Source organism: Thalassophryne amazonica, chromosome 5 (genome assembly GCF_902500255.1).
Source record: "Thalassophryne amazonica chromosome 5, fThaAma1.1, whole genome shotgun sequence".
Lineage (NCBI taxonomy): Eukaryota > Metazoa > Chordata > Actinopteri > Batrachoidiformes > Batrachoididae > Thalassophryne > Thalassophryne amazonica.
This window is the reverse complement of record NC_047107.1, coordinates 42764709-42777809: the sequence shown is the minus strand read 5'-3', so window position 1 is coordinate 42777809 and position 13101 is coordinate 42764709.

The window sequence follows — 13101 nt, the reverse complement described above, 5'->3', positions numbered from 1 at the left end:
TATTTAACTGAAATTGCTGATCCAAACAACCAATGATTTATAAAGGGAAATCATCAGGGATGCCAAAACTTTTGCATACAACTCTCTCTCTCTCTCTCTCTCTCTCTCTCTCTCTCTCTCTCTCTCTCTCTCTCTCTCTCTCTCTCTCTCTCTCTCTCTCTCTCTATATATATATATATATGCATGCTGATGTCTGCAAAATGTCTTGTAAGTGACTCCAGAGGCGTTATCAGGTTACAAAAACAGTTTCAGTTTTAGAACTGTTTATTTCTCTGTAGCTTTTACATATCATATGACAAAGAGGTTATATTTACACACAAACGAAACTGAGTTTGCAGCTGTCCGTTGATTGGCTAAAAGCTGTGGTCCATCATGTAGAGTAATTTCACACACAGAGTAAATAAAAAGTCTTACCTGTTTGTGGAATTCATCATCACATGATCCTGAAGAAAAATTATCCACATACAGCCTCCTGACAACAACATCTGAAAATACTTTAATTACTTGTCGTGGCTGAAAAAAGTTCCTCTGTGACTTCAGCACTTTGCTCAACAGTTCCTCTGTCAGAACTCAGATCACGGTTTCAGCAGCGGAGATTGTCCATCAGGTTGGTGAGTTTCAGCTGTTGGTGTGACTGTCCAGGCCGGCTCCATCTGCTACAGTTGTAATTCATTTGTTGTCTGTGGCGCAGTCGGGAACCTGTTATGTTTCGGACGCGGTCGGAGCACCGACCCAGCGTTTGAAAGGACCCAGCATAAAATAAGCAGAGCACGGTTCAAAAGGTAACAATTTAATAAACATAACAGTGAGTGAAGTGCTAAACAACTAAAAAGTCCGCGGTCTGGTGAGGTGGAAACATGGCGCGCTCTCAACAGCGCAAATGGTCCGGAGCCACAGCAGTTCGGACCCAGGGACCCCGCCGACACCCCCCAGGTGGCCGCGACAAACCAAGTCTGTGAAGAAAGAAAACATGAGGTGAGTCCAACTCCACACAGAGAGACACAACTCAAAGGTGCACGCAATCAGCAAACACTTCCTGGCTTAAATCTATACATCAGCTTCTCACCCTGCAGGCACGGAACAACTCAGTTCAAATCTCCACTGCAGCAGAAGCTGATTAGACAATTAGCATAACGTGACAGCTCACTAACACAAGGTGTGAGGGACACCAAATCCACTGTCATTATTTCATAAAAGTCACCAAAACCAAATTACCTCAGGAAGTGTGCTAAAGAGCGTGAGACCTCACCCAATCCTCCTTCACAGACTGTGGCGTCAAACCTGGAGCGGTCTCTGCGTCCATGATGGTGAGATTGTTCTCCTGACATTGATCTCACACGTCTGCTCACAAGGTCGAGTCTCTGGCAATCACACACTGTGCATTCAAGGTTTAAATGCAGCAATCTCTGATCAAGACAAAATACACCACAGCTGTGAGTCCTGATGACCTGCATGTGAAAACAAGCCTCAGGTGTTCAGGGTGAGGTCCTAATTCTCAGCCACTCAGTCCTGAATGCATACCACCTGGTGGGAGAAACAGAAAACAAAAACCAAGCCAGCCAAACACCCCAGCCCACAACAGAACCTCCCCACAGGCCGTACTTTTGCACCAGAAATTGAAAGAGTCACTGCGCACCTCATTCATTAATGTCTCAATTACGACAGGCAACAGGCAATTCTGTGTGCACGTGATTAAATTATCCCATGATCCACAAAGAAAAAATTTTTTAAATATTGTTAAAATTCCTTTGTTTGCCTCCATGTAGAGCGAAGACACTGCACAACACCGTGTGTGCATAACACTGTGCTCGTCCAATATTTACATGTTCCACCTTTAGGGGAAAAAACATTTACGGTATGTGTTTGTGTATGTTATCTGTACATATTTAATTAAACATTAAAAAAAATTGTGCGGAGAGTGAAAGGCTGTTTAGCTTAGTGTCACACATTGTACATGAAAACAGAAATAATGCAGAGAAGCTTCTTTTCATCAAAAAGAATCTGCCCTCACATTTTCAAAAAAGGCTTTTAGTCCTCAAAGACATAAGTAAAGTTAGTGACAGACAGTTTCAGTTCTGTTCCTGGTGTTGTATATTTTGTAGTGCTGAAGTCCACAGGTTACATTTCAGTGAGATGTCTGGCAGTGTCATGTTTGTTAAGAAACTCACAGTTAATGTTAAAGGTCAAGTTGTTCTAGTCAAACGTGATGGTACATGATTTAAGTGAAATGTTTGTAAATAAGAACAAAGCTAATGATACTGGTAGCAGTTACAGTCAAAAAGTAAGGAACAACTGATGAATAAAACATGTTTTCAAAGTCATCATAAAACTGTAATGTATCATTAAGTATTTGTATCGGTACTCGGTATCAACCAGTACACAAATGTATGTACTCGTACTTGTACTCAGTCTGGAAAAAAGTGGTATCGGTGTATCCTTCATCCATACAGTTGTCATGGAGGGGGAAGCTAGAGACCAAAAACATTATTGTACCAGGCTGTAAGCATGTTTATTTCTGCTCTAAATTTGGACATTTTAACATGGACTTATATGGGAACTTGCTCACTTGTGGAGCCAGCCTCATGTGGCCAGTCAAGGAACTGCAACTTTTTCTCCTTGCAGGTGGGCTCCATCTGAACACCAGAAACATATGTTTTTGTGGAAAACCACATTCATAATTTACAGGTAAGGAAATTTTTATGCTGACTTATTCACATCTTAGATATATTATTCAGAAACATGTTTCAAGGGCAAAGCACTGTTAGTGGGCAGGCCTAGTCTGTCTGTTGCCTCGTCGCTAGCATCGGGCCCTACATTCATGTATGTGTGTAACTGATGGTAACCTGGATATTCTACCAGTGGATTCTTCACTCATGCAGATATCTGCCAGAGTTTGCCATTCTACCAGATTATAGTCCCAAACCTGACACAGAGCAGAGAGAGCGAGAGAGAGAATACCAGTCCAACATTTTGGGCTGATTGTGTAGATTCCAAGTCAATACACCTGATTTCTTTTTGCTTTAAATGTTAATAAGCAATCAATTATAAAGTTCTGTAGTCCCAGCAAAGTAAAATTCAAATGATCACATTAAGCCTCTTTGAAGTTGTACATCACCAGTTATATCTTCTGAATTTACAAAGTATCAAAGCTCATTTTATCAGAAATCAGCAGGGACCGAATGGGAGATTGAAAAGAAAACATCAGAAAACAGGGCATTCTTTAATTTACACTTCAGTTTCAACTTGAGCTTTTTCTTCCTTACTGTCCCCATTAGCTCACTGCGTATGTTTCTGAACATTGCAAAGTGAACTGCAAATGTCAAGCAACAAAGGGGCTGTGAAGGGCCCCCTGGTCAGACTCCTGCTTAGCCAAGCATCTGAAACAACCATTGTCCTGTGAAGGGAATGAAGCCATCTGCCCAGGCTTGCTTCTATCTCAGTGTGTACACAAATCCTAGGCAACTGTCTTCAGGCCGTCACTATCAGACACATCACGCACATGACACGTGTGCACAAATGCAAATGCAAGAACCTATGCACACAGCAGTCCATAAAAGCGATGGGGTCTCAGGCCAACCATGAGATAAACTGTTATATGAGTCCTAAAAATTTGTGCTCAGAAGGTCATATGACTGTTTATGTGTGCACTCTGTCTTCTTCATAGCTTACAAAGCTGTGCTGAACCTTTATCTCAAAGTGTTTTCTTCAGCACTTTTCCATTGCCAGTGGCTTCTGCTATCGTGCTGTTGATGCGGCAACATCGGCACAAAAGGGGTATAATGAGTTATTCACATGGTTCACTCCCTATTCTCTGTAGGTGTCTCTCCTGAGGGGTCAGACTGCTGATCCCAGGGGTGAAATAGGCCTGTGTTAGCAAAATGACTACAAACAGACACACTGGTCTACATGTTGAACCCCAAACACAAAGAATCCTGGGCACGTACACATATTACAGCATGTCAAATCAATTCATTTAATTTATATAGAGCCAAATCACAACAAAGCTGCCCAAAGGCACTTCACACAAGTAAGGTCTGTCCTTACCAACTCCCCTGAGCAAGCACAGAGGTGACAGTGGTAAGTAAAAACTCCCTCTGTTTAGGAAGAAACCTCAAGCAGACCAGACTCAGAGGATTGACCCACTGCTTAGGCCATTCGAACACTTACAACGTTACAAGAAGTTACAAAAAAGACAAGAGCCCGACTGATGTCTTCATGAGAGGAGCGCATCAGGTAATTCATGTAAAATGTAAAAGGAAGAACAGTAATCCATGTCATTTCATTACTTCTGTGTCTAGGCGGAGGCTACGTCCGCTCTTTATAACAGGAATTAAGTATTATAAATTGTGGTGTTTCAATAATTTTTTGCTCCGCTGCTGAGTGTGTGACTTTATACGTGCTCGCACTGTATTCGTGTGCGTGAACATGAGCGTGCACGAAACCGTCGCCGAAGTATCATGCATGCCTGTCCGACTGTGCGTCTCTCCGGACAGCAGGTGGAATGTTTCGCAGATCTCCATTTCGCTTTTGGTTTGCGGATTTTTTTCCGGTTTCTGCGTCTTTCATGTTCCGTGTGAAGGGGTCATAAACCACTGTGCTGCCCTTACAAGAATCACACAAACACACAATTCTCCCTACCACAAACAGGAAAAATTGACCCAGAATGCATTGTGTCGTCAACATAATTTTTTTATAAACTCACTTCTGGTAGCATTAATACGGTTGTCGGTTTTCACGTAGCAGAGCAGAGCTAATGTGCTTTATTTTGTAATTTTGTTCAGTGTTTACTGTTACTTTCACATGCCTTATCTCCAAGTCTGTCATCTTGAAGGAGTGTGAAAATTTCAGGAATGCATTCTCAGTGAGAGTCGCGGGAAGCCGGCGAGTCTCACTGAGAAAGCCACAGAATTGTATCAGATTTTGGAGAAGTGTGACCACAAAGAGCAGGAGAGAAAGCGATGGTGGATGGCTCTGTTCACAATCTCAATGGGAGAGCTGTGACATGGATGCAGGACTTGAAGCGGCTACAAGCTATTCATGTTAGCATTGTGTATGCTTACCTACGGACAAATGAAAGAATCAAGCAACACAAATGTGACGATAGCTATCGACTATTTACTGACCATCATGTGGAACTCATAGAACTTGGACCTATCAAAGGGCACAATGACTTTGTTTACATACAAAACCTTATGAAACCGGAGCAGTGCCAGACAGCAGAGCAATATTCTACATGGCTGCTGTGTGCTAACACACAAGAAGTCAGCAGTATACGGTAATGATTTGGGGTATGTATTTATTACTACATTGTTTGTATTTTTGGAATACACCACAGGTTACAAAGCAGCTGGAGCTGAAAATACGGTTTCCTGCCAACCTCGGGAAATTCAGGCAAAAACATATAGTGTGCTCCCTGTGACGGTATGTAAGTACCTACAGTATGTGTGGCAGGGAGAATAGGTCATCTTTGTACAGTTGAGATGGAATACCATGAACAGCTCTGTTTAGCCCCATCAGCCTTTGAAACTGAATGCTGAATGTCTGGAATGCTATGCCACTCGAGGTCCTGACTCACCACAGTGCATGTCTGTTTGCCTCAGAGCCTTCTCTGTTGTTCTCGTAATCTCTCAGACAACACATAAAGTGCCAACTAATCTTGAAGGATCATTCACTGGTTTTCTATATCCAGCTTTCTTGCAATCCACACACCATTTTGACAGCGTTGCAGCAACAGCAGCAGGCAAAGCAAGACAGGCCATTTTTCAGTTTCAGTTTATTTCATTTATAGAGCACTAAATCATCATCAATTTTATTTATATAGCGCCAAATCACAACAAACAGTTGCCCCAAGGCGCTTTATATTGTAAGGCAAGGCCATACAATAATTATGTAAAAACCCCAACGGTCAAAACGACCCCCTGTGAGCAAGCACTTGGCGACAGTGGGAAGGAAAAACTCCCTTTTAACAGGAAGAAACCTCCAGCAGAACCAGGCTCAGGGAGGGGCAGTCTTCTGCTGGGACTGGTTGGGGCTGAGGGAGAGAACCAAGAAAAAGACATGCTGTGGAGGGGAGCAGAGATCAATCACTAATGATTAAATGCAGAGTGGTGCATACAGAGCAAAAAGAGAAAGAAACAGTGCATCATGGGAACCCCCCAGCAGTCTAAGTCTATAGCAGCATAACTAAGGGATGGTTCAGGGTCACCTGATCCAGCCCTAACTATAAGCTTTAGCAAAAAGGAAAGTTTTAAGCCTAATCTTAAAAGTAGAGAGGGTGTCTGTCTCCCTGATCTGAATTGGGAGCTGGTTCTACAGGAGAGGAGCCTGAAAACTGAAGCCTCTGCCTCCCATTCTACTCTTACAAACCCTAGGAACTACAAGTAAGCCTGCAGTCTGAGAGCGAAGCGCTCTATTGGGGTGATATGGTACTATGAGGTCCCTAAGATAAGATGGGACCTGATTATTCAAAACCTTATAAGTAAGAAGAAGAATTTTAAATTCTAATCTAGAATTAACAGGAAGCCAATGAAGAGAGGCCAATATGGGTGAGATATGCTCTCTCCTTCTAGTCCCCGTTAGTACTCTAGCTGCAGCATTTTGAATTAACTGAAGGCTTTTCAGGGAACTTTTAGGACAACCTGATAATAATGAATTGCAATACTCCAGCCTAGAGGAAATAAATGCATGAATTAGTTTTTCAGCATCACTCTGAGACAAGACCTTTCTAATTTTAGAGATATTGCATAAATGCAAAAAAGCAGTCCTACATATTTGTTTAATATGCGCTTTGAATGACATATCCTGATCAAAAATGACTCCAAGATTTCTCACAGTATTACTAGAGGTCAGGGTAATGCCATCCAGAGTAAGGATCTGGTTAGACACCATGTTTCTAAGATTTGTGGGGCCAAGTACAATAACTTCAGTTTTATCTGAGTTTAAAAGCAGGAAATTAGAGGTCATCCATGTCTTTATGTCTGTAAGACAATCCTGCAGTTTAGCTAATTGGTGTGTGTCCTCTGGCTTCATGGATAGATAAAGCTGGGTATCATCTGCGTAACAATGAAAATTTAAGCAATGCTGTCTAATAATACTGCCTAAGGGAAGCATGTATAAAGTGAATAAAATTGGTCCTAGCACAGAACCTTGTGGAACTCCATAATTAACCTTAGTCTGTGAAGAAGATTCCCCATTTACATGAACAAATTGTAATCTATTAGATAAATATGATTCAAACCACCGCAGCGCAGTGCCTTTAATACCTATGGTATGTTCTAATCTCTGTAATAAAATTTTATGGTCAACAGTATCAAAAGCAGCACTGAGGTCTAACAGAACAAGCACAGAGATGAGTCCACTGTCTGAGGCCATAAGAAGATCATTTGTAACCTTCACTAATGCTGTTTCTGTACTATGATGAATTCTAAAACCTGACTGAAACTCTTCAAATAGACCATTCCTCTGCAGATGATCAGTTAGCTGTTTTACAACTACCCTTTCAAGATTTTTTGAGAGAAAAGGAAGGTTGGAGATTGGCCTATAATTACCTAAGATAGCTGGGTCAAGTGATGGCTTTTTAAGTAATGGTTTAATTACTGCCACCTTAAAAGCCTGTGGTACATAGCCAACTAATAAAGATAGATTGATCATATTTAAGATTGAAGCATTAAATAATGGTAGGGCTTCCTTGAGCAGCCTGGTAGGAATGGGGTCTAATAGACATGTTGATAGTTTGGATGAAGTAACTAATGAAAATAACTCAGACAGAACAATCTGAGAGAAAGAGTCTAACCAAATACCGGCATCACTGAAAGCAGCCAAAGATAACGATACGTCTTTGGGATGGTTATGAGTAATTTTTTCTCTAATAGTTAAAATTTTATTAGCAAAGAAAGTCATGAAGTCATTACTAGTTAGTCAGGCACTTCTGATTTAAAGCTCTCTTTTTCAGAGGAGCTACAGCATCCAAAGTTGTCTTCAATGAGGATGTAAAACTATTGACGAGATACTCTATCTCACTTACAGAGTTTAGGTAGCTACTCTGCACTGTGTTGGTATATGGCATTAGAGAACATAAAGAAGGAATCATATCCTTAAACCTAGTTACAGCGCTTTATGAAAGACTTCTAGTGTAATGAAACTTATTCCCCACTGCTGGGTAGTCCATCAGAGTAAATGTAAATGTTATTAAGAAATGATCAGACAGAAGGGAGTTTTCAGGGAATACTGTTAAGTCTTCAATTAATAGATTAAATGCAGTGTTGAGGCTGTCATTCTCAGCATCTGTGTGGATGTTAAAATCGCCCACTATAATTATCTTATCTGAGCTAAGCACTAAGTCAGACAAAAGGTCTGAAAATTCACAGAGAAATTCACAGTAACGACCAGGAGGACGATAGATAACAACAAATAAAACTGGTTTTTGGGACTTCCAATTTGGATGGACAAGACTAAGAGTCAAGCTTTCAAATGAATTAAAGCTCTGTTTGGGTTTTTGATTAATTAATAAGCTGGAATGGAAGATTGCTGCTAATCCTCCGCCTCGGCCCATGCTACGAGCATTCTGGCAGTTAGTGTGACTCGGGGGTGTTGACTCATTTAAACTAACATATTCATCCTGCTGTAACCAGGTTTCTGTAAGGCAGAATAAATCAATATGTTGATCAATTATTATATCATTTACTAACAGGGACTTAGAAGAGAGAGACCTAATGTTTAATAGACCACATTTAACTGTTTTAGTCTGTGATGCAGTGGAAGGTGCTATATTATTTTTTCTTTTTGAGTTTTCATGCTTAAATAGTTTTTTGCTGGTTATTGGTGGTCTGGTAGCAGGCACCGTCTCTACGGGGATGGGGTAATGAGGGGATGGCAGGGGGAGAGAAGCTGCAGAGAGGTGTGTAAGACGACAACTCTGCTTCCTGGTCCCAACCCTGGATAGTCACAGTTTGGAGGATTTAAGAAACATGAAGACTGCAACATGCAGCACTCGCCCCAGGTCTTCCACCTCACAGTCTGTCCGGGCCTGTCAGCTCGGATCCATCCATCATTCGTACCTCAGACAGAGAGAAAAAGAGCAGAATCAGTCAGCCGGAAAAAAGAGCTACACCTAAGGTGTAGTTCATCAACAATAAACCAACAGGAAAACAGAGAAATTACTAAGGTGATTGCTGCCCGCTAGCCCTAAGTTTCACTCACAGACCCAAAATTTGAGGCAGAGACCTGTTCTGTTGCTAATAAAATTACTTTAAAAAGATAGGAAGCACAGTACCATACTGTGCCAGTATGCTAGCCATATGACAGGGAGAATAGATGCGTCTTAAGACTAGACTTAAAAGTCTCCACAGAATCTGACTGCAGGGAGATCATTCCACAAAACAGGTGCATGATAAGAGAAGGCTCTGTGACCGACAGACTTTTCATTCACCCTAGGGACAAAGTAGTCCTGCGCCCTGAGATATAGAGAGATAGCAAAGATATGCCTCTTCCCCAACCACGTCGACAAGTTCCTTTTCGAGGACCCCCAAGTCATTCCTACATTATGTAATCCTTGTGCCTTATTCTGGATCTACTCTGTTGGATCTACCCTGAGTAACCAACAAAGTGGGGCATGCACGGGGCATGATAATAAGATGCCCAAACCAGAACAAGAAGTAGTGCCACTAGGACTACTGCTGCTGCTGCTACTACTACGTCACATCAAGTCTAGGAGGATGTGCTGGTGACATTCATTGCTCCATCCACTACATTACTGAACTGCCCTGAGTCCTGGATGGCAGCCATTCACACAGATAATCAGTCTATTCCTACCTATAAAAAAATAATAATAATATCTGCCTGCCAGAGCCAGGTGAAACACGGGCATCCCCTTGGCCTTCTCTTGCCATTTTGGTCATAAACACTGAAGCAGCTACAAAGATTGATCATGAGCGAGAGTCATAAAGTCTTACTGTGGATGTTTTGTGTGTGTGTGTGTGTGTGTGTGTCTTTTGTCTTCTGTCGGTGTCTGGTTAGTGGTGATCGGTGTGTCCTCTGTTCATGTTTTGGTGTTCTCGCTGTCCAGTCCCCTGTCTATTTCTCTGTCTATGTTCGGGCGTTTATTGTCTTCCGCCCATGCCCCTTCGTTTTCTGTTTCTCCACTGTCTGTGATCCATGTGTGTCTTCCTGGTGGTTTGTCCTTTGTGTGTGTATCTTTTTGTGATCGTCCTCTGTCTGTGCCTCCATGTGTTCTGTCATTCTCCGTTGATCACCTGTTTATCTTGTTTTGTCCCCCAGTTTGCACTCAGTTCACTTTTGAGATCCATGTTTATTTTCTGTCTGTGTTCCTTGATTTAGGATGTGGTTATTTTGCAGTTCTTGTTGTAGTTTGCATTTTGATTGCCTCCTTCTTTGTTCTTAATCTTCAGTTTACTTTTTCCACTGTTGGACTTTGTTCACTTTTGAGTTCTATGTTTGTTTTTGCATGTTATATGCTTGGATCTGTATTTTAGTGATTTGTCTTCTTCTTAGGTCATGTTTTGTTATGGTTATGTTTTGTTTCTATTCACCTTCAATGTCTGTATAGTTTCGATTCACTTTTTGGTTGTTAGTTTGTCACGTGACCTTTGAACTTTTCTCCCTAATCACACACCTGTCTTTCATTTGTTCATTCGTTTGTTGCTGTATTTACGTAGCCTCTTTTTCTTGTTTGTTTGGTGCTTTTATCATGTTGACTCCCGCGGTTTGTGAGTATCCTGGTATTACCTGAGCTTCCATGTTAAGTCGTAGTGTTTTTGTTTCATTCCTTGTAACTCTGTTTTGGACTCTGTTTATGTGTATTTTGGACTCTTTCTCACATCTCATTTTTGTCATTGTTTGGAGTATGTGCCACTGTGGAATTAATAAATCACCTGAGTTTTTGCACTTATCTCCTGCCTCTTCGCTGCCTGCATATTGGGGTTCACTCTAAACATTGTAAATCATAACATTGGATGTAACACTATTTCAGTATTTCTCAATCCTGGTCTTCAAGATCCAAAGTACTGCAGATTTGTCCCTGAACTAATCAGTGGAGATCAGCTAAGTCAAGTGTGTTCCACTGCTCACTGAGCATTGAAACACCTTACTGTGCTGAGCTGCTCTGGTTAGTTCAGGGACAAATCCAAAATGTGCAGTACTTTGGGTCCCTAGGACCAGGATTGGGAAACAATGCATGATTTGTTGCTCACTCATAAACAAGACCTTACTTTAGGCTGGTTTTTAACTTCACAATGCCACACATCCATATGGTTCGATGATGCAGCATCTGTGAAACCCATATTTAACATGCTTATTCATGATGGCCACACCCAAAGGCTGTATTTCAGAACCAGAATTATCGCTGGTACTTACGTAGAATTACGTAGAAATCGACTCCAGCATATTTTTCAACTTCTTTACCATTTAGAAACACTCTATCAAACCTTCACAAAATTTAATGAATTAATAAATGAATAAAAAATAAACAAACAGAAGACTTTTTATGCAACTGATGGAGAATCTTCACAGCCACATTGTACAGGACAGCCAACAAGCACAATTGCTAAGACACTCGCTGGACCATTGAAGGTATACTTTCAACATACCATGTTTGCCAGACTATATGTCACACTAGAATATGAGGGGACAACAAGCCATGCTCGTCCATAAGCCATATTTATTTTTGCCATACGGTGCTACAGCTTCATGCTACATGAAGCAAAAGTAATTTATTTATTATACAAATGCTGTGTTAACAAGTAGAAACCAATGGGTTAAGTAATGCAGTTGTACAAGGCACAAAGAACTTAAAGTTTACTGCTCCTGAAAAGACTAAATGCACACACATTCACCTCAATATATGTAATTAAATGTTTTAAAACTCCTACTTACTTTTAAAACAAGATAGTTAGCCTTACCTTAGTCTAAATGTCATCATTTAGATGATGACATTGGTATTCTGACAGTCCCACACAGTCCAAACATGTGGAGTTCAGAGTAGTGTGAAGGTTATATTCCTTCTCTTTATCCAAGACTGTGGTCTTTCAGTTTGAGAACATAATTTATTGTTTCTCTTGATCTCTACGACTCAACATATCCTAACCATTGAGATCATACTAATGTTGTAAGGTCAGATTTTACTCTTGTGCAGCTTTCAAATGACTATACAGGAGTAATTTGTCATGTGTGTAGATTGTGCCATCTTGTGCCCATATATGATAATGAAGTATATTTCTTATAAAAGTTGCTTTGAAGTGTACATGAAAGGATCAGCAAAACAAGTTAAAAAAAAATGAGTGACTTATAGTCTGGTAAATTCGGTATACCTTACTCTAGTGGTCCAGTGAGTTCTTCTACAGCAGAAACTTTCTCAAAATCTTATGTCACAGTCAAATAACAGTGAGGTTAGGGTTAAGGTTACCTTCACCAGACATGAAATTTTCATGAGTCTCCCCAGTTTGTCTTAATTTTCTATGTTTGACTAAGGCCAGTATCTCACTGGACTACAACTGTTGGGGAGTTGTTGGTGACACAAAATTGTGACAAAACATGTGAATTATTGACAGTTTGTCAGTTGGAATCTCACTGAATTGATACTAAAGACACATTAACACGTGTCGCTCGAAGGTGGGCCAAATGGTGCATGGATTGGTGGTGAAAATAGGGCCAAAAACTGCAAGTAGTCAGCATACAAAGTGCATGAGTGCCATCTGAATGTCTTGCAGCACTCTCACGGATGTCGAGCACCACTCATGTGGGTGAAATGATGACACATTTGCAAACAAAGTGCTCAGGATGACTGTGGACTGCTGCTTTGCTGTTATTATGTGAAAAGAGGCTGTGGAAATACCCCAGACTACAGCAACAAGACACAGTCCTGTAAATAAAATCAAATGGAATTAATAATAAAATAATAACAATAAATACAATATAAATAATAATTTTAAAAAACAGGAAGAAAAGTGTGGACAGCGCACTCACCGACTTGCAGAATGATGTCCAGGAGCTGCATCTCATGAATCTTATTGTTCCCACTGGCTCCACTGTCGCCTTTTCCTGGAATGACCAGTATACAATCCAAGATAAGATTCTCCACTGCTCGGA